Genomic DNA, 22302 nt, shown 5'->3' with positions numbered 1-22302 from the left:
CTGTTAGGCCACAAAATAATTCTCAATAAATTTAAGATGAATGAACTCATACCAATCTTTCCTGACTAAGTCTTTTCTGAGTACAATGATATAAAACTAGAAACCAATTACTCAAAGAAAACAGAAAAAATAATCAAACACATAGAGAATAAACATGTACTAAACAATCAATGGGTCAACAAAGGCATCAAAGAAAAGAAAAAAAACCTTGAGAAAAATGAAAGGGGATACACAGCTTTCCAAAATCTGTGAGATACTGCAAAAGCAATTCTAATAGGGAAGTTTACAGCCATACAGGCCTATCTCAAGAAACAAGAAAGAAAAATCTTAAATAACCTAACATTACACCTAAAGGAACTAGAAAAAGAACAAACAACACAAAGTTAGTAGAAGGAAGAAAATAATAAATATCTGAGTGAAAATAGAGATAAAACAAAAACATAGAAAAGATCAGTGAAAATGAGAGCTGATTCTTGAAAAGATAAACAGAACTGACAAATATATAACCAAACTCATAAAGAAAAGAGAGAAAGGGCCCAAGTAAATAAAATCATAAATGAAAGAGAAGTTATAACTAATGCTGCAGAAATACACTCATAAAAGACATAGGAACAATTATATACCAACAAATTGGACAACCTAAAGGAAATGGATAAATTCCTAGAAAAATACAATTTTCCAATCAGGAAGAAATTGGACAATTGAACAGACCAATTTCTATAATAAAATTGAATCAGTAACCAAAAAACTCACAACAAACAAAAATCCATGACCAGATGGATTCAATGGGGAATTCTATCAAGCATTCAAAGAGTTAATACCTATCCTTCACAAAGTATACCAAAAAATTCAAAAGGAATAAATGCTTCCAAAGTCATTTTATTTATTTATATTTAATACATTTTTATTGAAGTACAGTTAGTTTATAATGTTATGTCAATTTCTGATGTACAGCACAATACTTTAGTCACATAGGAACATACATACATTTGTTCTCATATTCTTCACCATAGGTTACAGGCTACTGAATATGGTTCCCTGTGCTATACAGTATAGACTTGTTGTTTATCTATTTTATATATAGTAATTAGTATCTGCAAATCTCAAACTCCCAATTTATCCCTCCCCATGCCCTTCCCACCTCATAACCATAAGTTTGTTTTCTATGTCTGTGAGTCTGTTTCTGTTTTGTAAATAAGTTTGCCTTTTTTTGTCTTGTTTTGTTTAGATTCCATGTATGAGTGATATCATGTGGTAGTTTTCTTTCTTTTTCTGGCTTACTTCACTTAGAATGACATTCTCAAGGCCCATCCATGTTGCCGCAAATGACATTATTCTATTATTTTTTATGGCTGAGTAGTATTCCATTGTATAAATATACCGCAACTTCTTTATCCAGTCATCTGTCGATGGACATTTAGGTTGTTTCCATGTCTTGGCTATTGTAACTAGTGCTGCTATGAACATTGGGGTGCATGTGTCTTTTTGAATTGAGGTTCCCTCTGGATATCTGCCCAGGAGTGGGATTACTAGGTCATATGACAAGTCTATTTTTAGTCTTTTGAGGAATCTCCATACTTTTTTCCATAACGGCTGCACCAAACTACATTCACATGAACAGTTCAGGAGGGTTCCCTTTTCTCCACACCCTCTCTAGCATTTATTATTTCATGGACTTTTAAATGATGGCCATTCTGACTGGTGTGAGGTGATACCTCATTGTAGTTTTGATTTAGATTTCTCTGATAATTAGCAATATTGAGCATTTTTTCATGTGCCTATTGGCCATTTGTATGTCTTCACTGGAGAATTGTTTGTTTAGGTCTTCTGCCCATTTTTGGATTGAGTTGTTTGGTTTTTTGTTATTAAGTTGTATGGGCTATTTATATATGCTGGAGATGAAACCCTTGTTAGTTTCATCTTTTGCAAATATTTTTTCCCATTCTGTAGGCTATCTTTTTGCTTTGCTTATGGTTTCCTTTGCTGTGCAAGAGATTATAAGTTTAATTAGGTCCAATTTGTTTCTTTTTGCTTTTATTTCTGTTGTTGGGTAGAATGCCCTAGGAGAACAGTGCTGAGATTTATGCCAGATAATGTTTTGCCTATGTTTTCTTCTAAGAGGTTTATAGTGTCTTATGTTTAAGTCTTAAAGGCATTTTGAGTTTATTTTTGTGTATGGTGTGAGGGAGTATTCTAAATCCATTGATTTACATGCAGCTGTCCAGTTCTCCCAACACCATTTGCTGAAGAGGCTTTCTTTACTCCATTGTTTGTTCTTGCCTCCATTGTCAAAGATTAATTGACCAAAATTTTGTGGGTTTATTTCTGGGCTTTCTATTCTTTTCCATTGATCCATATGCCTGCTTTTGTTCCAATACCATGCTGTTTTGATGAATGTAGCTCTGTAGTATTGTGTGAAGTCTGGGAGGGTTATTTCTCTAGCTTCATTCTTTTTCTTCAGACTGTCCTTTAGAGTAGAAAGAGAGGTAAAGAATTTCATAGAGAAGCAAGAATAAAAGAATTCAGCAATACTAAACTTATGCTAAAATAAATTTTGAAAAGTCTACTCTAAATAGAAAAGAAACAGGAAGCTATAGAAATGAGAAAACCATATTGGAAATGCAATAACTACAGTGAATTGCAAGAGAATAAACATGAAGATGTAAAAATAAATAAATAAAAATATAGAACATCAAAATTGTAACAGGTGGGAGACGGGAGTGAGAAAACATAGATTTTTTTCTCTCTCTCAAAGTCATTTTATGAGGCCAGAAACCAAAACTAGACCCTGATACAAAAATGAGTCCAAAGATGCAACAACAACAAAAAATTACTGGCCAGTATTCATGATGGCACATATACAAAAAATCATAACAGCATATTAATAAACCAAATTCAATAATCATTTAAAAGGATTATATACAGTAGGAAGCAGGATACATGCCAGGGATGCAAGGATGGTTCAGTATTCTCACATCAGTCAACATGATACACCACCTTAACGAAACAAAGGATAAAAATGACATGATCATCTCAATAGATGCAGACAAAGCATTTGACAAAATTCAATATATATGATGAATACTCTCAATAAAGTAGGTGTAGATGAAATATACTTAACATAATAAAGGTCATATATGACAAACCAACAGCTACCATTATACTGAACGGTTAAAAGCTGAAAGCTTTTTCTCTAAGTCAGGAACAAGACAAGGATGCCCAATCTTGCCCCTTTTATTCACCATAGAATTAGAAGCCCTAGCCATTGCCAACAGACAAGGGAAAGAAATAAAAGGCATTCAAATCGGAAGGGAAGAAGTAAAATTGTCAGTATTTGCAGATGACATGAAACTATATATGTATGTATGTATATATATGTGTGTGTGTGTGTGTGTGTGTATATATATATAAAACTCTAAAGACTTCTTTAAAAAAAACTGTTAGAACTAATAATTGTGTATCCTTCAAATTAACTGAATTAATTTAATATATAGAAACCTGTTGCATTTTATATACTAATAATAAACTATCAGAAAGAGAAATTAAGAAAATAATCCCATTTACTATCACATCAAGAATAATAAAATATCTAGAAATAAATTTAACCAAGCAGATAAACAACCTGCACACTGAAAACTATAAGGCCTTAGTGAAAGAAATTGAAGATGACCCAAATAAGTGGAAATATGTACTACGCTCATGGCCTAGAAGAATTAATATTGTTAAAATGTCCACACTGCCCAAAGAAGTTTACAGATGCGATCCCTATCAAGATATCCATGGCATTTTTCATGGAACTAGAATAAATAATCCTAAAAATTTGTGTGGAACCACAGAAAATTCCAAATAGTCAAAGCAATCTTGAGAAAGATGAACAAAGCTGGAGGTATCATGTTCCTGATTTCAAACTATACTACAAAGCTACAGTAATCAAAACAGTATAGTACTGTCATGAAACAGACACACAGATCAATGGAACAGAATAAAGAACCTGGGAATAAACCCATTCTTATATGGTCAATTAGTCTACAACCAAGGAGACAAGAGTATACAATGGAAAAAGATCTCAATAAATGATGTTAGGAAAATTGGATGAATATACATAAAAGAATGAAACTAGACCATTTTCTAATATCATACACAAAAATAAACTCAAAATGGGGTAAAGACCTAACTGTGAGACTTGAAACCATAAAGAAGAAAACATAAGAAGTACACTCTGTCATTGATCTTAGCAATGTTCTTTTGCATCTGTCTCTTCTGGGAAGGGCAACAAAAGCAAAAACAAACAAATGAGAACACACCGAACTAGAAAGCTTTTGCACAGTGAAGAAAACCGTTAACAAAACGGAAAGGCAACCTGCTGTATGGAAGAAAGTATTTGTAAATGACATGTCCTATAAAGGATAATATCCAAAATATATAAAGAACTCATACAACTCAATATCAAAAAAAATAAAATAAACAATCTCATCAAAAAATGGACAAAGAACCTGAATAGATATTTTTTTCCAAGGAAGACACACAGATGGACAACAGGCACATGAAAGATGCTCCGCATCACTTATCAGGGAAATGCAAATTAAACCCACAGTAACATATCACCTCACACCTGTCAGAATGGCTTTTATCAAAAAGGCAACAAATAACTAGTGCTGGCGAGGGTGTGGAGAAAGGGACCCTTCCAGTACCGTTGGTGGGAATGTAAATTTGTATAGCCACTATGGAAAACAATAGGGAGGAAATTATAATAAGCTAGAAATGGAGAAAAAGAAGTATGAAATTATTCTGCTCCAGAAAAATAAAGAAGTCAATCTCAATTCCTAAATTTATACTCCCTGGTTTCAGTCCTCCCTGAAGCTCAGATGTCTCCTGGTTTGGATTCTAAGGGAGGCTGTTGTACCCTTGTGTTGAATTTTCACCAACCTTGTTGACTGAGCTGGTGTGGTTTGTGAAGTACTATTCCTCACAGCTTAAGGCTTTGATGAAGGGCACTGTGAGGAAATCTCTGCTCACATTTCTCTTGTCTCCACTGTCTGTTTCATGTTTATTGCTGTCTTTGTGTTCAGTAAGCATCTCTATTCACTAGGCATTCATTTAACAGTATTTAGCTGAGTCTCCACCACAGGCCAACTGCTCATCTAAACATAGAGTAATAATGTTGAGCAAAAGCACAGTCCCTTATCTCCTGAACTGGAGATTTGGTGAGGAGAGTATATCCATTCATTCTACTCAATTATTGTGCAATAATGAATGGGGATAAGGGCAACAGGATAAAAGATTCTTTCTGCCAGTGTTTATACAAAGAAAATTTGTGAAGGCGCAGAATCGGGAGAGGCTTCTGTGAGCTGATATCCGAACAGTAGGATGGATGTGGAGAGAAGGGGAGGAGCTTGGAAATATTTTGAGAAAACGGAGGAGAAGCTCAGGCACAATTTCCCAAGTCACAGAGAAACCCAAACGATATGGGAACTCAGGTCAGACAAATAAGGCTGGAGCGAGAGTAAGCAGGAGATGAGCAGGCTGTTATGAGAAGGATATCCAGGACTAGACAACACAGTTAAGGGCATTGAAGATTTTGGGTTTTACCTAAGAAAAAATGGAATGCAATAGAAGGAATTATAAGCAAAGACTTGGCATCATATAATCACTTTAGTGTTGTGAAAATATTATTCTGACTGTAGTTTGAGACATAATTGATGAGGAATCAGATCGGATGTGGTGGACTAATTAATTGACAATTTTAGTATCCCCAGTCAAGCAGTGGCATTCGTTTTGACTGGGGCCTTGAATTTAGGTAATGGAAATGGGGAAATGTTTAGAAGCCAAATTAAAGTGATTTGGTCATGATTTGTATATAATAATACAAAAATGGTTGGTATTGTTAATGACCAGGAGGTTTATGGCTAATATAGCTAAATTGCGAGAGGTAACTCTTACTGAGATGTTCTGAAGTTGACCTGGTATGGAAGAAATGTGTGGTAGAGGGGTAGGTGGAGAAATATCCAGAGTTCACAATTAAATATGTTGAATTTTAAATACTTTTATGATTTGAGTCGGGAGCTAGTTAGACCTCCCATAGACGTTTGGTAGAGATAGAGACGGAGGATTGTCAGTACACAGAGATGGTCATTGAAACCACGGGCAGGGATGAGATTACTAAGAATGAGCCTGAAAAGCATAGCATCCTGAGAATCTCTCAGAGAGCAGTTAGGTCATGAAGTCAAAGCAACAGGGTTCTCCAGGAAGAAGCTTGCCTAAAACACGTGCACTGCATTGTATGATACTGATCTTGCTGTTGGCCTTACTGAGAGCTCTTTCATGTAGCAACAAGGGCAGAGACTAACTTAGAAGGGGTGACAGAGACCAAGAGGTGCAAATAGGAGGTGGTAAATGTTGAATTTTCTTTTTGTTTTTTAAGTTTGCCTGTGAAGTGAAGGGGGTATTGTATTGCGGTGATAGAAGAAAGTGAACCTCTCTCTCCTCCAGTTGACTATACAATTTGATGTCAACTTTCTGAATACTCTGAGTACATGGCATTATAGTAGTCATTTTGATTAAACTTACTGAATGTAGTTACCACGTTAGAATATTTCCAAAAGATCTTCTTTGCAAGTAATGCACCCAACAGGAAGTCAACCCCATGGTTCGTCTTACCCCATCCTTGAAACTGAGCCTGTCCCTGGGTCTCACTCCACTTCCAAGTCTGTCCCCTCCCTTACTGAGTTTTCAGGGCATTGCTCACACCATTTCACCTTAACTCATGATGGCACTCTGGAACAAAGTGACAGTATTCTCATAAATGCTTAACATAATGCCATCGTAAGCACTCAAAACAAACTTACTAACTTTAGTTACCTAATTTCACAGGCAAAAAGCAAATGCATTATTAGGTTGTACACATCACCTAGAAAGTATTCACAGATATATAATAGGTGTGGTAGGTGTTAGGAATTAATAACATTGCTGAGGGTCTGATGTTAATGAATAGGCTGGTTTTCTAAAAAGTTTCCATCTCCCTTCTTTATATGTGTGTATAATAGATACAGGTTACTGATGATTGATTATAAAGACCAAGGATGCATTTAAATAAAGAACAAGGATACATTTAAATTATGTCAAATAACATAATGTAGTCCAAGGATACACATGTGTGGGGTCTCAGGAGAAATTAAAAAAACAGATATTCAGACAAGAAATAGGAGTGTGGGTATGGATTAAAGTCAGTGTTAGAAGCTTCAGCCATTGGAGTTCCTGGATCTTCTTTCTAGGCTTCCAATTCTTTAGTTACTATTTGTGCTTGTGTGTCTGCTCCCCAACTCACTTTTATTTTAGTTATCTTATTACCCAGTGTTCAGTGTGTATGTGTATTTTCTACTTCCTAGTTCTTTAAACGTAATTGTAGATTTCTGCTTTCTCATAAATTCTGACTTCATGTGACCCAAACAGAACCCTTCCAGGGTCTCTATTATGACCTTTTAACTTTTAGTGCAAATGGATATCTCCATCTTTCTTTTCACATTTGATAATTCAGATGCCAGAATGAGAGAATCTAATTGGTCCAGTTTATCATTTGGGGTGGTTTTTTTTGCCCCCTTTTCAACTGAAGTACAATCAGTTACAATGTGTCAATTTCTGATGTACAGCACAATGTGTCAGTCATGTATACACATACATTATTCATTTTCATATTCTTTTTCATTAGAGGATATTACAACATATTGAATATAGTTCCCTGTACTATACAGAAGAAATTGTTTTTTTACTCTGTTTTTATATATAGTGGCTAACATTTACAAATCTAGAACTCCCAAATTTATCCCTTCTCACCTCTTTTACCCCAGTAACCATAAGATTGTTTACTATGTGAGTTTGTTTCTGTTTTATAGATGAGTTCATTAGTGTCCTCTTTCTCTCTCTCTTTTTTTTTTAAGATTCCACATGAGTGATATCATATGGTATTTTTCTTACTCTTTCTGACTTGCTTCACTTAGAATGACAATCTCCAGGACCATCCATGTTGCTGCAAATGGCATTATTTTATTCTTTTTTATGGCTGAGTAGTATTCCATTGTATAAATATACTATAGCTTCTTTATCCAGTCATCTGTTGATGGACATTTAGGTTGCTTCCATGTCTTGGCTACTATAAATAGTGCTGCTATGAACATTGGGTTGCAGGTGTCTTTTCGAATTAGCGTTCCCTCCGGATATCTGCCCAGGAGTGGGATTGCTGGATCATATGGTAAGTGTATTTTTAGTTTTTTGAGGAATCTCCATACTGTTTTCCATAATGGCTGTACCAAACTACACCAGCAGTGTAGGGGGGTTGGTTCCCTTTTCTCCACACCTTCTCCAGCATTTATCATTGGTGGACTTTTGAATGATGGCCATTCTAACTGGTGTGAGGTGATACCTCACTGTAGTCTTCATTTGCATTTCTCTGGTACTTAGTGACATTTTCATATGCCTATTGGCCATTTGTATGTCTTCATTGAAGAATTGCTTGTTTAGGTCTTCTACCCATTTTTGGATTGTGTTGTTTGTTTTTCTGTTACTAAGTTGTATCAGCTGTTTAAATGTTCTGGAAATTAAACCTTTGTCAGTAGCATCATTTGCAAATATTTTCTCCCATTCTGTAGGTTGTCATTTTGTTTTACTTATGGTTTCCTTTGCTTTGTAAAAGCTTATTGGTTTAATTAGATCCCATTTATTTATTTTTGCTTTTATTTCTATTGCCTGGGTAGACTGCTGTAGGAGAACATTGCTAAGGTTTATGTCTGAGAATGTTTTGCCTATGTTTTATTCTAGGAGGTTTATAGTGCCTTGTCTTATATTTAAGTCTTTAAGCCATTTGGAGTTTATTTTTGTGTATGGTGTGAGGGAGTGTTCTAACTTCATTGATTTACATGCTGCTGTCTAGTTTTCCCAACACCACTAGCTGAAGAGACAGTGTTTTCTCCATTGTATATTCTTGCCTTCTCTGTCAAAGATTAATTGACTGTAGGTCTGTGGGGTTTTCTTCTGGGCTGTCTATTCTATTCCATTTATCCCTATGTCTGTTTTTGTTCCATTACCGTGCTGTTTTGATGACTATAGCCCTATAATATTGTCTGACGTCTGGGAAGGTTATTCCTCCAGCTTCATTCTTTGTCTTCAGTATTGCTTTGGCAATTCTGGGTCTTTTATGATTCTGTATAAATTTGGGGATTATTTGTTCTAGTTTGGTGAATAATGCCCTGGATAATTTGATAGGGATTGCATTAAATCTGTAGATTGTCTTGGGCAGTATGGCCATTTTAAAAATAATTATTCTTCTAATCCAAGAACACAGGATATCTTTCCATTTCTGCCTCATCTTTAATTTCCTTAATTAATGTTTTGTAGTTCTCTGTGTGCTAGATCTGTCCTCCTTGCTCATTTGTCTTAGAGGTGCAGATCCACAAAGACACCCATGGAGCAGAATGGTCCCCTCTGCCTGGGGCTGTAAACAGATCTCAGTCCAGGCTATGAAGTTTTAGAGCCCCCAGGTTCAGATTCAGGTTTCAACCCCACCTCCACCTAGGAGTTGTGCACCAGCCAATATGGTGGCTATGGTCAAGCCTGCCTCTCTTCTCATGAGAATGCTCCAGCAACGGTGCTGTAGGCCTGTGTGTATGGTGGGTACGGCCCATCTGCATTGCGCCTCTCCTCATAACGTGAACCAGTGGGGTTGCTTTTATTATGGGACACCCAGGCTATTCTGTTCTGTACATATTCCCAGCCATGGAGCACAATACACTTCAGCCCCCTGAAGCTGCTCTGTGCAGTTGGCCACAGCCCTCCACCAGGTTCAGGCAGCCAGTCCTGGCCCACACCATATGGCTTGTGTCTAGGGCTGGGGATCACAGGACTTTGTGCTGGTTTCTCTCAGTTCTGTCGGCCAAGTGGCTGCTGTGAACTCCTCTGAGCCTTGGAGGTTCCCCCTCCAACCTTGCTGACCTCTCCACTGGAGAGGGCGCATCCCAGCATAAGAGTGCTGTTCCTCCTGTGCCACTCACTCCCTGTGGGACAGGTCCCAGACTAATCTCCTTTTTCTTTTTTCTTTTTCTCCTACCAGATTTTGTGAGAAATTTTCTCTTTTGAAGTAGTGATGTTCTGTCAAAGTTGAGCAGATGATCTGAGTGAACGGGTGGGTCTGTGGATGTCTCTCTTGGTGTTTTCATGGGAGAGGATGAGCTAAGAGCATCCTTCTCCTCCATCATCTTTCCAGTTTATTATTTTGAGCCAAATCACAGTGTAGGATCTCTGCCATTCTATTGTTCAATTGCCATGAGACATATGGCAAACCCATTCTTTAGCAGCGCCATTGGCTGAGGAAACTTCATGTAGAAAAGTCTGTATACCAAGCAGATATTGTAGTTAATATTCATCATGCACAGTGCTCAAATACTTGTTGATACATTAGGTACTATAAACATATGGCCCATACTCAATTCCTCATTGTATATCAGAATCACTTGAAAACATTTTAGGGGCACTATTTTGAAGTCCTCAGCCTCAATGTTCTAAATTCAAAGTCTTTATAGGTTCAGTTTTGTAGAGTATAATTAAAAAGCCTCCCACATCATTCTGATTCTGCCTTTCAGTCATGTAGGGTAATTTCTTCTTGTTATAAGCAGTACCTGAGCTTTATCAATCATCACTCACTTTCCAGTTTTTTTTTGTTTTACAGAGAGTTTACCCTGTTTGTTAGAAATAGACTTGTGTCCATTACTGATTGCCTAGTTACAGACCTTTCAAGAAAGTATGTCTGTTTCTTCAGTGGTTCTAAACTAGGACATGCAAATTAATAAGCCTATAAAGGTCAAACTCGTAACTGAAGGAGTCCTCCTAGAAAATAATGGTGAGGGCTTTGGAAAACCAGAGAAGGCATTCTCCTAACAAGGCTGGTCACTGTATAGCTGTTCTCACACAAATATGGAGGACTGGTGTTGCCAGGGCTTAATTTTTTTTTAATTGAAGTACGGTTTATTTACAATGTTGTGTTAGTTTCTGGTGTACAGCCCAGTGATATATATGTATATATGTATTCATATAGATACATTCTTTTTCAGATTCTTTTTCATTATAGGTTATCACAAGATATTAAATACAGTTCCTTGTGCTATACAGTAAGCCCTTGTTGTTTACCTATTTTATATATAGTAGTTTGTATCTGCTAATCCCAAACTCCTAATTGATCTCCCCCCACCCTTTCCCCTTTGGTAACCTTAAGTTTTTTTCTATATCTGTCAATCTGTTTCTATTTTGTAAACAAGTTCATTTGTATCATTTTTTAGATTCCACATATAAGTGGTATCATATGATACTTATCTTTCTCTATTTGACTTACTTCATTTAGTATGATAATCTCTGGGTCTATGAAAGCTTCAGTTTTTGAAAGGAAGCTGAAAATACAGCTTTTTATAAAAACCTCTATAATTAACATATTGACAACTTTTCAAACAATTTACACACACACACACGCACACGCACACGCACACGCACATATTATTGCTGGCCAACTCTATAACCGTATGAAAAGACATCATTGTATCATAGTTGTTCTTGGAGGGAGAATTCACTTTGAAGGAAAATACAAGATATTTTGGGTACAGATGGTGAGACCTGGAAGTCATAGTTTGTGAGAAGAAAGAAATAGATATATTGCTTTGCATTAAAAAGGGGAATTTGGGGTAAAGGAGAGTAGGAGAAAATGGGAACAAGAAGATGGCAACAATGTCATAATCTATCTAAAGCCTACAAAGAAATAGAGCTTCTGGTGGTGGGGTGAGGTCAAAGACTATCTTATTTAAATTTTGTTGTCATTTAATTCTCTCTCCCTCATCTTTCCAAACCTTTAATAAAGACCCCACCACACACGAATAATTTCCAAAACATTGTACAAAGGAAAATCAAGCAAAAGGAGCTGAGTCCCATGTCTAGATTTCAGCATCTAGTGGAGAGTGGGAATAAGCCAAGGGAACTGACATGTGTGGAGACAAGAATTTAGTTTCAACAACTGGAATCAATCCAAAGGGGATCATGAGAACCAAAGGCCCTGGGAGTTTGCTGAACTTGGGGACGATGCCATTGAACTCCTCAGAATTTGGCATAGATACCAAGAAACTACTCAGCCTGCAATGCTAAGTCATCCTAGGTGTGCTACTGGCTGTAATAATGCATTTCACATGACATTGTTCTTGGCTCTTTAAACAGCTTATAAAACTTATGCAAGACACAGTTTGGATATCCTTATCCTCTCCTCTTTAAAATCCAATACCAGGAACTAAATATGTACAATATTGACTCAAAGTTGAAGGATGCGGTGTAGACAGTGAAGGCCTTCCCCTTACCATGTAATGTTCTACGATGGTGAAAACAGCAGAGGAGGACAGAGAATCACAGCAGACTCTTTTATTGTGACAACTCAAACCAGGTCTTTAATGGTATGATCTTAAGCTAATAATCACATACTGGGAAGAGCAGTGAGAGACAGTGATTTTTATTACGAGGTGGTATTTTAAGAAAGATGCAGCAATTTTTAATTTGTGCTTTGTAGTGGAAGATTTTTAATAGAGACTGAATAAGAAAAAAGAATGTCTCTGATGTCCAAGTACTTATAATAGCAAATGCTGTGAGACACAGAAATGGGATGTGAAAGACAGGAGCAACCATCAGACTTGATACTGAAGTTCAAGGATGTGAATATTTGACTCTGCTACTTGCAGTCTGTCAACTGTAGGGAAATTGATTATTGACAGTCTTCTCTACAAAATCGTAAGATTTGTTCCTATTCTCTATGACATTTATGAAAATAACATGAAATAATTTCATTAAAGTTAATTTTGACAACTGTCAGTTACCACCAGTTGAATGAATTAATAAGGATCATTTTTGAGGACTCTAACTTAAAGAGTGTGTAAAGAAATGTTGTTGCAACTTGCTTAATGATCATTCATCATGAAAGGAATTATTCCAACTCCTGATACTACCTCTTTAGAGCTGCAGCCTCTTTTCCTTTATAAAGTATAGGCCAAAGATATGCATTCCTTTATTACTCCTCCTTTTATTAAGTTCAGCAGTTAAGATCCACCTTATTCTCATGATATACTTGGAATCATCACATAGTTCATTTTTATAAGAATATTTACACTATTGTGTTTACATGATGCAGTGGGAGAAATTCTCATTTGGGGAACTGTTTTACCTCTTAATCTGTCTTCTCCATGAGGCATCCCAGAAGAATCAAAGAATATGTTCCCATATCCCTATCTTTGGCGGTGGTCTCATCAGAACATCACAACCACTTGCTAATGATCCATACCATCTTCTGGACTATTCATTACCTGCTTCTGGGATATTATTGTTCAAAAATACACATACAAGTGGAATATAAGTGTGCTGTTTGGAATTCTGACTTACCCAAATCCTTTGCCTCTGACGTGGCAGATCTCCTGCAATTAGGTTGTCTACTGTTTCGGGTCACTAAATTGAGATATGGTAAGAATTTCAACTGTAGACTTTTCCTAGTCATGGAACTTGGCTTCAGAAGTATTTTAAAGGGATTCTCACTTCTGTTACTGATTTCAGAGGATGATTGGGAAAGCTTTTCTCAAGCAGGCTACCTCCCCTTGCTTTGGACTTCCCAGGTATTATACTTTAAGCTAAACTTAAAATGAAATCCATGAACAACGTCAACTGAGGATCTGTGAAATAGTTAACATGTTTCAAAGATTGATATTTTTACAATACCTCTTGATAAATGACACCAATTAATGAAAGTAACTGTAAGTTGGTTATTTCTTATGATTATTACAAATTTTTCATGCACTACCATGCTCAAGCTCAATCTGACATCTGATGCAGCATCAGGTCACCTCAGTGATTTTTCTCCATGAATAAAAGCATAAATCAAGGCAATTTTAAAGTACAAATCACAGCAAATCATACGGAATTTGCCAGTTTAGTAGGATAAAAATGGTTGCCTCGGTAATCTCATATGCTTCAACCTAACATACCCAAACGTCTCAAAATGCTTTTTCTTTGTTCTTTTGCCTCCTAAGATCATCAACAGGCATCTCAATTTCATTCTCTTTTTCTAGAAGCTCTATCTAATTAAATTGACAAAGCACCTCATGAAGCTAGAATGATTTCTAAAAATTAGACAGAATATCTGTATTAAGTAATGAAAAATACCAAACATTTCCCCATTCTGGCTTCTTCTTTATTGTAAAGCTTTACTTTTTTATTAGAGCACAAATCTAGTTGAATACCTTATATAACATTTGAAAATCAATAAATTATCATCTCTTTCATGTGTATTTCACTTTCTCAGAGGAGCTCATCTCATAGATGTTGTCTTATTAATGTTCAAAGTTCTCCCAAAAAGTAGGTAGAGATTACTATGTTGAACAGCAGTAGAACTGTAGAGAGGAAAGGTGTGCTCCAGCTGACTGCTTCTCCGTTTGATCTTGACTTGAAAGAGACAGTACAAAGAAAAGCTAATAGCTGAAATTAAGGCTGATAGGATAGTTTAATAGATTTCTTTCTGATATTAATATAACATCCATGGGCCAGGGATCATGTCCATATCCCTAGTTTTTAAGAAGAATGCCTTATATGTAGAAATGGTAGGCTATTCATTGTCATGCTTCAATGTCATACATACTTCTTGTCATATTTGGATTATTTTACCGCAGCCTTAGGAAAATAGATGTAGCTAAACAATTGTAGAGCATTTATTCCTGAACTTACAATTTTGCATATTTTAAAAAATATGAATGTTGTTATTATTAAACATGAGTCCCTAACTCTTTTTTTAACAGATGAATAAACTGAAGTTTGGGAAGAAATAATTTGTCCGAAACAACATATAGCAATTGGCAAAGACAGGATTCGATTCTCTGTATGGCTTCTAAGTCCTATTTCTTTTCTCTGTAGGATACAGCATTCTCATTTTTTTAACTTTTAATATATTTTATTGAAATTAGTCAATTTACAATGTTGTGTCAACTTCTGGTGTACAGCACAATACTTCAGTCATATAGGAACATACATATATTTGTTTTCATTCTTTTTCACCATAAGTTACAACAAGATATTGAATATGGTTCCCTGTGCTATACAGTATAAACTTGTTATCTATTTTATATATATATATTAGTTAGTACATGCAAATCTTGAACTCCCAATTTATCCCTTCCCATGCCCTTTCCCCACCATTACCATAAATTTGTTTTCTATGTTTGTGAGTCTGTTTCTGTTTTGTTAAAAAGTTCATTTGTCTTTTTTTTTTTTTTCTAGATTCCACAATAAGTGGTATCATGTGGTATTCTTCTTTCTCTTTCTGGGTTACTTCACTTAGAATGATGTTCTCCAGGTTCATCCATGTTGCTGCAAATGGCATTATTTTATTATTTTTTATGGCTGAATAGTATTCCATTATAAATATACCCCAACTTCTTTATCCAGTCATCTGTCGATGGACATTTAGGTTGCTTCCATGTCTTGGCTATTGTAAGTAGTGCTGCTATGAACATTGGGGTGCATGTCTTTTTGAATTAAGGTTCCCTCTGGATATCTGGATATCTGGAGTGGGAAGACTGGGTCATATGACAAGTATATATTCCTAGTCTTTTGAGGACTCTCCATACTGTTTTCCACAGTGGCTGCACCAAACTGCATTTCCACCAGCAGTATAGGTGGTTTCCCTTTTCTCCACAGCCTCTCCAGCATTTGTCATTTGTGGACTTTTGAATGAAGGCCATTCTGCCTGGTGTGAGGTGATACCTCATTGTAGTTTTGATTTGCATTTCTCTAATAATTAGTGATATTGAGCATTTTTTCATGTGCCTATTGTTCATTTGTATGTCTTCCTTGGAGAATTGCTTGTTTAGGTCTTCTGCCCATTTTTGGATTGGGTTGTTCCTTGTTTTCTTATTAAGTTGTATGAGCTATTTACATATTCTGGAGATTAAGCCCTTGTCAGTCTCATCTTTTGCAAATATTTTTTCCCATTCTGTAGGCTGTCTTTTTGTTTTGCTTATGGTTTCCTTTGCTATGAAAAATCTTGTAAGTTTAATTAGGTTTCATTTGTTTATTTTTGTTTTTATTTCTATTACTTGGGTAGATTGCCATAGGACAACATTGCTGAGATTTATGTTGGGTAATATTTTGCCTATGTTTTCTTCTAAGAGGTTTATAGTGTCTTATGTTTAAGTCTTTAAGGCATTTTGAGTTTATTTTTGTGTAAAGTGTGAGAGAGTATTCTAAATTCATTGATTTACATGCAACTGTCCAGTTCTCCCAACACCATTTGTTGAAGAGACTATCTTTACTCCATTGTAAGTTCTTGCCTCCTTTGTCAAAGATTAACTGACTAAAATTTTATGGGTTTATTTCTGGGCTCTCTGTTCTGGTCCATTAATCCATATGTCTATTTTTTGTACCAATACCATGCTGTTTTGATGACTGTAGCTCTGTAGTATTGTCTTGAAGTCTGGGATGCTTATTCCCCCAGCTTCATTCTTTTTCTTCAGTAATGCTTTGGCAATTCTGGGTCTTTTGTGAATCCATACAAATTTTAGGATTATTTGTTCTAATTCTGTGAAATATGTCCTGGGTAATTTGATAGGGATTGCATTAACTCTGTAGATTGCTCTGGAAATTTTACCAATATTAATTCTTCCAATCCAAGAACATGAGATACCTTTCCATTTCTTTAAGTCATCTTTAATTTCCTCAAGCAGTGTTTTGTAGTTCTCTGCTTATAAGTCTTTCACTTCTTTGGTCAGATTTATTCCTAAGTATTTTGGTTTTTGGGATGCAATTTTAAAAGGATTGTTTCTTGCCTTTTCTTTTCTGATATTTAATTGTTACTGTAAAAAATGCCACTGATTTCTATATGTTAATCTTCTATCCTGCTACCTTGCTGAATTCTTTTATTAGCTCTAGCAGTTTTTGTGTGGAGACTTTAGGGTTTTTTATATATAGTATATCATCTACATACAATGATATTTTTACCTCTTGTCTTCCAGTTTGGATCCCTTTTATTTCTTTTTCTTGTCTTATTGCTATGACTAGGACTTCCCATACTGTGTTGAATAGAAGTGGTGAGATTGGGGATCCTTGTCTTATTCCAGATTTTAGTGGAAAGGCTTTCATCTTTTCATCGTTGAGTATTATACTCGCTGTAGGTTTGTCACAAATAGTTTTATTATGTTGAGGTCTGCATTCTCATTTTTACTGTGATTTTTTTAACCTTCTTTTAAAATGTATTTTTTAATACAGATCCATTTTGTTGAATGTTTTTCATTCAATTGAGTTTTTATCAGATAGTCATCTTTTCTGCACTTCTTATATTACAGCTCTTACTAATAACTGATGTAGAGAAGAACACTTAAAACATTTAGAAAACACTCATTGGTCAAGAAAATTCTCTGGAACTTGGCAGAAATTTGCATAAAGTCCCAAAAAATGGAAAGATGATGCCTGTAATTTCTATAATTACAATCATCCTTCAATCCCATTATATACAGAGAACAAACATGACCAAATGAAACCAAAAATGGCATGAAGGAATGAGACAAGGGTCCTGAATGGAAGCAGGCTTGAGACTTTCTCTAGTTGGATGAAATCATAAGCAAATGACATGGAAGGGTGAGGAAGTGCCTCTTTATTCTGCATAGCACTACTGGAAGGGCCCCTCAAATGATGGTAAATATTTCCATTGGTCATGATGTTTGCAAATCAGTTACAACGTGGAACATTCAGGAAACCCAAGGGTAGGAAGGCCTGAGAGCTTGAAGCAGAGTCATGGTGCCTATATCTCTCACTGACACATAGTTTGGTTAAATTTACACAGAAATCTTGTAAGAATCTGCTGTGTTTTGTTGGCTACACACCCCGTGATCTGTTTACAAAGTAGCAAAGAGCTGTGAACAAAGTGTATGGGTTCATCCCTGGATTCCTTGAATTTGAACAGAAATTAGCACTAGAAAAGTAAAAGGGTTCTAGTTAACCAGCAAACACCAAAAGTGGATTCGATGTTTCTCTTTTCCATGTTCTAATACAGTCATACCTTGTGTTATTGTGCTTCATTTTCTTGTGCGTCTCAGATTTTTTTGTTTTTCGTTTTTTACAAATTGAAGTTTGTGGCAACCCTACCTTAAGCAAGTATATTGGCAACAGTTTTCAAACAGCATTTGCTTATTTCATGTTTCTGTGTGACATTTTAGTCATCTAGCACTATTTTACACTTTTTCTTTATTATTTGTTATGGTAATCTGTGATCTTTGATGTTACTACTGCAATTATTCTCGGGTACCATTGACTGTACCCATATAAGATGATGAACTTAACTGATAAATGTTAGATGTGTTCTGACTGCTCCGCCCACCAGTGGTTCCCCCATTTTTCTCCTTTCTTCCTCTCCTTCAGCTGCCCTATTCCCTGAGACACAATTGAAATTAGGCCAGTTAACAACCCTACAATGGCCTCTAAGTCTTCAATGAATCAAAGAGTTGCACATGTCTCACTTTAATTCAAAAGCTAGAAATGATTAACCTTAGTGGGGAAGACATACTGATGGCCAAGATAGGCTGAAAGCTAAACCTCTTTACTCTAGTTAGCCAGATTGTGAATGAAATGAAAAGCTCTTAAAGGAAATTAAAAATGTTACTCCAGTGAACATATGAATGATAAAAAAAAGAAAAAGTCTGATACAAAGAAAGGTTTAGTAGTCTTGATAGAAGATTGAACCACACACACTACCTTAAGCCAAAGCCTAATCCAGATCAAGGCCCTAACTCTTTTCAGTTTTATGAATCCTGAGAGGTGAGGAAACTGCATACGTTTGAAGCTAGCAGAGGTTGGTTCATGAAGGTTAAGGAAAGAAGATGTCTCTATAACATCAAAGTACCAGGTGAAGCTTCAAGGACTGATGTAGAAACTGTAGCAAGTTATCCTGAAGACCTACCTAAGATGAATAATGAAGGTGGCTAAACTAAATAACAGATCTCCATGTAGACAGAACAGCCCTCTACTGGAAGAAAATACCATCTAGGACTTTCATAGCCATAGAGGAAAAGTCAAGGCCTGGCTTCAAAGCTTCAAAGAAGAGGCTGCCTCACTTCTTAGGGGCTGATGGAGCTGGTGACTTGAGGTTGTAGCCAGTGCTCATTTGCCATTTCAAAAATCCTAGGGCCCTAAAAATTATGCTAAATCTACTCTGCCTGTGCTTTATGCGTGAAACAACAAAGCCTGGACGAGAGCACATATATTTACAACATGGTATACTGAATATTTTAGGCCCACTGTTGAGACCTCAAAAAAAAAAAAAAAAAAGATTCTGTTTGAAATATTACTGTTACTGACAATGCATTTGGTCACCCAAGAGCCCTGATGAAGATGTATAATGATAGTAATGTTGTTTTCATGCCAACAAACACAACATCCATTCTGTAGCCTATGGATCAAGGAGTAACATAGATTTTCAAGGTTTATTATGTAAAAAATACATTTGGGCTACAGCTGCTATAACTCATGATGCCTCTGAAGGATCTAGGCATAGTAAATTGAAAACACTCTGGAAAAGATTTACCATGCTAGATGCCATAAAGAATATTTGTGATTCATGAGAAGAGGTCAGAATATTGACATTAACAAGCATTTGGAAGAAGTTGATTCCAACTCTCAGGGATGAATTTGTCAGCTTCAAGACTTCAGTGGAGGAAGTAACTGCAGATGTGGTAGAAATAGCAAGAGAAGTAGAATTAGAAGTGGAGCCTGAAGATGTGACCGAATTGTTGGAATCTCATGATTAAAAACTTAATATATGAGGGGTTGCTTTTTAAGGATGAGCAAAGGAAGTGGTTTCTTGAGATGGAATCTACTCCTGATGAAGATTCTGTGAAGATTGTTTAAATGACAGCAGAGTAGATTTAGACTTTGACATAAACTTGGCTGATAAAGCAGAGGTAGGGTTTGAGAGGGTTGACTCCAATTTTGAAAGAAGTTCTAGTGCGGGTAAAATGCTATCAAACAGCATTGCATGCTACATACAGAAAGGTCATTTGTGAAAGGAAAAGTCAATCTATGCCACAAACTTCATTGTTGCCTTATTTTAAGAAATTGCCACAGCCACCTCAACCTTCAGCAACCACCACCCTGAGCAGTCAGCAGCCCTCAACATCGAGGCAAGACCTTCCACCAACAAAAAAAGACTATGACTTGCTGAAGGATCAGATGATGGCTAGCATTTTTTAGCAATAAAGTATTTTAATAAGATATATAAATTTTTCAGATATAATGCTCTTGCACACTTTAATAGAGTACAGTATAGTGCAAACATAACTTTTATATGAACGGGGAAGCCAGAAATTCCTGTGACTAGTCTTACTACAATATTCACTTTATTGTGGTGGTCTGAAGTTGAACCCGTGATATCTCTGAGGTATGCCTGTAACCACAATTTTTATGCAGCAGTTAAAGTACTTTTTCTCCTATAAATTGACAACTATTCTCAGTAATTCATTTGTAATCTCCATCATAGTTTGAAGAAAGGAAAATGTCACAGGAGCAGACTGGTGAATCTTAGTATTTATTTGCTCATTTTTATGACTGTGTCTAATATTTAAACATTAAGAAGTATTCTTTGCAGAACTATGGCAAAAGTATATGTAAATAGAAATAAATAAACATGAACATAACTGGATTAAAAGGTAAAACATGAGAACAAAGTCTTTCAAAATCAAGTCAATGAAAATATCGGTACCTGAAGTGGTTCCACATGCATGAGTCAGACATTTGATGGATGTGGCAACCACTGTGTATTGTTACGTTGGGTAGGAAGTAAATAGTCTATCTAGGCACCCTCAGTCCTAAAAATGCCTGCGTCTCTATTACCTAATGTGCTGGTGCATAAGTAGGGACATGTTTGGGAGAGTCTGAACAAGTGAATTGCAAAGTTGATAATGATGCAGTCTCTGGTTTTGTGGGCTGAGTAGCCTGTGGCATTTTATTTGATCACTAGATCTGTACCTCTGTGATCTCTCCTCAGATATAGCTGAGTAGACATTACACAGTAATAATCTCTCATACATATTGAATCATTGTGATTATCTGAAAATACCAGTGCCTGCATCCACCATCCTGAGACTCTGATTCAGTTGGTCTTGGATGAGACATGGGTATCAGTACTTTTAAAAAAAATCTCTCGAAGTTATGCAACTGTGCAGCCAGGGTTAGGAACCACTGGTGTTTAGACCAAGTTGCCTCTGCTAACCAATTTAAAGTTCATGAGCATCACCTATAAGCAGGAGGTAGTCATCACTGAGGACTTATTTCCAGCAGTAATCCAAGTAGACCCAGTCTTTTAGTCATGCTGATTTTACAATAGTGGCCATATTTATTAGGATAGACTTAATATAATAAGACTTGCCATCTGAGCCTACTTATTTAACAAACATATACTGAGTGCTTACTTTGTGTAGGCAGTGTCCTGGAAGTGGGAACAAGGTCAAGAGCAAGGTAGACAAGGTTCCTACTGTAATGGAAGAGACTCTCCCTCTCCATACCAAAGCACTAAAATTAAGTAAATACACAAAAACCAGTGCACAGTGGGAATATATAATGTAGATCAGAGACTCAGGACAAGCTTCGCAGAGGGAAGACTTTGGAGGGACAGGGGTAGAGAGAGAACTCTAGGGAGAGTGAATGTAAATGAAAAGGACCAAGAGTGGCAAAGAGCTTTTGAGGTTGGGGAACTGAAAGGTCACTGTGGTTGGAATATAATGAGTGGAGGAGTGGACTGGTTTTAGCTGAAACTGATGTATATATGCTCAGATCATGGAGGATGGGGATCTATTATTTTTAAGAGTCAACCTCCTAACAGTGTCAGTTTTGTCCAATTTTTCCATTATCTCCATTCAGTTCTCTCTATATCCCTTGCCATTAGCCTAGTCAAAGCCACTACCTCTCTCTCTTTGTTACACCTGCTTACTCCCTTACTGAAAAGAGCATAATACTTTAAAGGTAAATAAAACTTTAATTGTGTCACACTACTGCTACTGCTTAAAACCTTACCATAATTTTCCAATGACCAGGAAAATGTCCCCAGCACACTGTTAACACACTCTCCACTCTCATATCATGTTGTGGCTTGTCACTATCCCACCTTGCCCTAGCCATACTGCATTTATTTCAGTTGTTCCAATTTGCCAGACTCTCACACAGGTTTTCTCCTTTGCCTGCATATCATGTGTGATTTACCCTGGTCAT

General features: G+C 36.3%; 2 long non-coding RNA genes across 4 annotated transcripts in view; both read left to right on the top strand.

Moving 5' to 3' along the window:
* The window catches only part of LOC116663613, a 134869-nt gene that overhangs the window by 81180 nt on the left and 31387 nt on the right, over window positions 1-22302 (top strand). The gene's annotated exons all lie outside the window — the stretch shown is intronic.
* On the top strand, window positions 1762-16243 carry LOC116663614. Its single transcript, XR_004319841.1, has 3 exons — window positions 1762-2130; window positions 9403-9406; window positions 16229-16243. It is a non-coding gene; the product is annotated as an uncharacterized LOC116663614 (long non-coding RNA).

The sequence above is a fragment of the Camelus ferus genome, chromosome 5 (assembly GCF_009834535.1).
Source record: "Camelus ferus isolate YT-003-E chromosome 5, BCGSAC_Cfer_1.0, whole genome shotgun sequence".
NCBI classification, from domain to species: Eukaryota; Metazoa; Chordata; class Mammalia; order Artiodactyla; family Camelidae; genus Camelus; species Camelus ferus.
This window is presented reverse-complemented; position numbering and strand designations above follow the sequence as displayed.